Below are 4,597 nucleotides of genomic sequence, written 5' to 3'. Positions count from 1 at the left end.
GCGAACAACATCAGTCCCTTTCCACGTAAGTATGAGGCTCTGGACAGGAGCTATCCCAAGCAACAAAAAGACCGCGGCAAAAAGTCGGCCCGACGTCTCCGGCCGACTGCAAAACGGTTGGCCCGACCTCGGCAACCGAGGGCGGCCCAGCTTTGGGGATTGACATTGGCCTAACGTCGGCCGATCGTCGGCAATCGATGTAGGCCCGACCACTGTGGCCGACTTGGCCGACGGCGTCCCATACGAGGGCCTACCAAGGCTTTAGGTACGTAGTCAGTCGGCCAGCCGTAGGGCCATTCTATTTGGCCAACGCAGCCGAGCGCATGCCACACGCGGGCCAGCCATGGCCCTGACGACAATAATGGTCGGCATTGCACCGGCCCGGTGCTGAAAGCCGACGTTGCTTTTGACGCCCCGAATAATCGTAGCATTTGCATCATGCACTTACAACAGCATGCGCATCACGCGTCACGCTTGTGTGGTGGCCGGCATAGAAGTACCAGACGAAAGCCAACGCTTTTTTGTACTTTTCATGCCACATAAATGCCAGACAAAATGTTCTTATACAGGTCTTTATTTCTTGTATTTGTCTTGGATATGTATACACCCACACGTTCACAAAAGTTTCAAATGCTAGTTCATGGTGGGCTTGAAGCGGGGTCACGACGCCTTCTCTCGTTCCGGCCTCCATCCCTGTCAGCTGCTCCGACTAACCAGCGTTTCGTGACTCCAGCCACTGAAGCCAGTGAAGCGTCTGGGAAGGTGCTCCTCACAGATGCTGCAATAAAGCGGCACATATAAGAAAGCTGCCCCCGCTTTATAGTTCAGTTGGTTAGTCGCATTCCATTTGAAGAAATGAAACAATAAAAAAGATCATAAGCCAGATAAAGAAACGATAACAAAGTAATATTAGGGACGTGCAAATCAGTATCGAAGATGTCAGGAAGAGTGGCTGGACGACACAAATCGTGTAAGTACCGGATAGTTGATAATTTATATGTCGTTAGCAATAGGGGGAACTCAACACGGAACCATAACAAAACACGCATACACAGTGGCTACTGTGTCGGTAGTGCGGCTGGTAGCCGCACTACTGGTAGTGCGGCTATTTACACCACGATCCGTCTTGTTGCTTCCCGTGAGCACTGCATGAAACAGCCAAGTTGAAACGCTGAGACAAAGAACGCGCCGGAGCCTGGAGCGCCAAGCGGCACAAGGAGGTGAATAGGTAAATGTCTGGAGAGGCAAGAGGGGAAGTTTATGGCATGATACATATACTTGCTGACATGATGGCAACGATGATAGGTCTATGTTTTGCAGAAAACAGTTTGCATACATGGGTTAAAGCAGAAACAGCATATACAGCATATATTATATGGTGAAGCAAAACAAACTTCTCAAAAGCAGTGACAAAATATGGACGCCGCAAGTAGAACTCACTTATTACGGCATTATTTTATTAAAGAAAGTGCTAATACTGGACGCAGCAAGATGCAATAGGCAGCAGCTTGTTTGAATGAAGAAAAAAAAAACGAAGCATGCAGTTGGTACCGATGTTCGCAACGTGCACAAGAAAGCTGATTGTTATGCCATATTTCTTACTTAGAATGAGATTCGTGATGGCCGGGAGCTTCACGAAGGCGTGCTTCCTCCCCTGCGACCCTTTCCAGCTGAACTGCAGTGCAGCTTCATTTGTAAGTATGCCCTGCAGAAGAGTGCGCACGGCATGACCGATGTCCGTTCCTCCGTATCTCGAAAAAAAGTTCACCTGCACGAACCAGCGCATGTAAAGCTAAACCAGACATCCAAATACGTGGTTATCGTGGTCTGTAAAAAATAATGGTCAGGATAAGAAATATGATCGCTCTCGTTTTAAATGTTTTAACCACATAAAACAAATATATCTAGAAACAACGTTCTATGACAGAACGACATATGGCTGCGGTATTGTATGAATGACAAAATGAAAATCAGCCAAATATAAACATGAATACACAGTTTCTCTAAAAAGAAAACACAGCATGTCAATCACCATCTGTTCCATGCGGGAATCTGAAGCTAAATATTCCTCTAAGATACACTTTAGAGCCGCCCAAGGAAACATGAGGACAGGAAGGATAGATTTACTGGCTTGGCTCAGAATATCATTTAAAAAAAAAAAACATCCAGGCAGCGCGATAAATGAATACAACACAGTTGCACAAACAAAATAGCACGCAGACTGCCACGAGACAAATGTATAGGTATACATAACGTCGAGACCGAGGTGACAAAGTATTACACGTAAACTACGAAAATACAACAACAGAAAAATTGAGGAACAACTTACATATGGGCTATCCGCAGGGTTTCACATACGCGGCTTCTTGTCTGATGTTCCTAGATCTACTCTAGTTCACATGCGGAGATGTGCCACACACAATCCATTCTTACCTGCAATGCACCAGACGTATATCGTACAGGCATATACAGTTTTGTTTTTTCATCTGTGGGAAGGAACGAAAGCAACTTCTAATTAATTATGACTTGTCCGCAATGACAACCAGACAAGCGTCTTACCTGATTTCTTCCCGAATGGTGGCGACAGTTCCGAGCGTAGCAGGTCATTCGCACACTGTGCTTCAATTTAAGCAGTGTCGTTCCAGTGTTTCCTTGAGAAAAATTAAGGAAAATACAAGACGAAAAAATAATATTAGAAATATATACATGAAAGTACGTCTCACATTTCCCTGTCCCAACTCTCGAACGCTTGATCGTTCTCATATAAAGCCTCTTTTTTTTTTTCCTGTCAGAAAAAATAAGCCCAAAAGACAAGGAGCTTATCATACGTTGCAAAACCATTTACGCAATACAAAGCGAGTTTTGTTCACATGAAAAAGACAGTCATGCATTACACAACGTGAAATTAAAATGCCACTTACGAGTACGCATATCTTGAACGGCGAGATACGGCGGCTCCACTGCATGGAAAGGGCTTGCGCTGTTTTTGTCCATGTCACTTTTGTGTAGTTTGCGTTTCTATGCGCAGTCCATGATAACAGAAATGCACCAACTAGTCTACCAAGAGACGCGGAACGAGCTGGCATCCAGAGCTAGCATTTGGCGGCAACTCACGCAACTGCTTGCGCCCCCGCGCCATTTGGCGGGAACTCGCCTGCGCCCCTGCGGGCAGCCGGCGTTGAGCGTGACGAAGAAAAAATAGACAGCAAGGAAAGTCCCGCTTCGCTTTCTCGCCCCGTCCTCGCTGGTGGGAGCTGATGCTGACAGAGAGAATCGCCCGTCCCTGCTTTCCAAGAACCTCTTCATTCCTTCTGGGAGAGGGAGATGCGACAGCGCAAACGACCTCGGTTCCCCACACTTTTCCTTTTTTTTCTTTTTTTTTTTGTCAGGCGCTTCCTGTGAGCGCGTCGCCGTTTCCTTTTGGCGTGTGTGCTGTGCACGTGCGTGCGTGCGTGCGTCTGTGTAATATTTTGGAGGGATTGGTAGCTCTATACGAATATGTATATAGCTTATGTAAACAATAATTTTGACCTCTTCAGTGAGTCGAACAGTACTTTGGGTGCTATGCACGTTAGCATGTAGGTTCTGTTTTCTTTTTTGGGAGTATTGCATAAATATTGTATAATCTTGTTTTGTTTCCCTTTGTACTTGTTCATTATTGTACACCTGTTATTACCGTGTGCAATTGTCTTTGTCCGCCCCTCATTTACATGCGCGTCACGCTTAAACTCACAGTTTAGCGTGAGATTAAGCGTGGATTTTTTTTAAGTGTATACTGAGGTATTTGTGTTCTTTTACTCGAGGTATTTCCTGGCCCTGTATTGATACTGTCTGTTCACTGTTTTCATTGAGTACTGTTTACCATAAAAGCTGATTTCCTAACGCTAAATTTCAAATGTTAAATTCTTACCTTCATGTGCACATATATTCTCCAGGCGTTGCATAACACTCCGCTTGTTAGCTAGCAACACAATGTCGTCGGCATAAAACGAACCTGGAAGCTACTGCTCTACTATTTTAACCGCCTGTTTGTATGAGAGATAAAACCCAAAATTGCTTCCCTCTAGCGGCCTTTTCATACTTACCATGTACATCACAAACAGCAGTCCCTAGTTGATATCAACTTGCTTCTCGCTCCTCATCCCTCCCCATTCAACGCAAACTGTATTTTCTAGGTAGGTCTCTGTCAAAAGCTATATAAAGTCGTTGCCTATGCCTTCCAGAATATCCCACAAAATTTTGTGGTCTACGTTGTCATACGCTCCGGTAATATCTAAAAAAGCCACATAAAACAGTCTCCTCTCTTTGGATATTTCAATACACTGAATAAGAACAAATAAGTTATCATCCAGACGCCTATTCTGAACCCGTTCTGAAGTTCTCCCATACCATTCTCTGCCCATGTTTGCACTTGTAATTTAATTACCTGTATTGCTAACGTGTATATTGCCGATATAATGGTCAACGGTCTATATGGGTGAATTCAATTCTTTTCTCCCTTATCTTTATACATTAAATTCATTCTACTTTGTCTCCGGCTGTCTGGTATTCGCCTATCTTGTAAGCCTTTTTCTACTGCTTCCCACAGAGCTTCCTT

The 4,597-nt window shown here is 44.7% G+C and overlaps 1 long non-coding RNA gene across 1 annotated transcript; it reads right to left on the bottom strand.

The window, feature by feature from the left end:
• Positions 1 to 556: 556 nt before the first annotated feature.
• LOC140216201 (uncharacterized) lies at positions 557 to 3,730 on the bottom strand. Its single transcript, XR_011892889.1, has 5 exons — positions 2,922 to 3,730; positions 2,560 to 2,651; positions 2,330 to 2,486; positions 1,603 to 1,768; positions 557 to 778 (listed from the first exon to the last, which is right to left on the bottom strand). It is a non-coding gene; the product is annotated as an uncharacterized lncRNA (long non-coding RNA).
• Between the last annotated feature and the right edge of the window lie 867 nt (positions 3,731 to 4,597).

The sequence above is a fragment of the Dermacentor andersoni genome, chromosome 2 (assembly GCF_023375885.2).
Source record: "Dermacentor andersoni chromosome 2, qqDerAnde1_hic_scaffold, whole genome shotgun sequence".
Lineage (NCBI taxonomy): Eukaryota > Metazoa > Arthropoda > Arachnida > Ixodida > Ixodidae > Dermacentor > Dermacentor andersoni.
The sequence above is the reverse complement of the archived record's forward strand: the minus strand, read 5'-3'. Positions and strand labels throughout refer to the sequence as shown.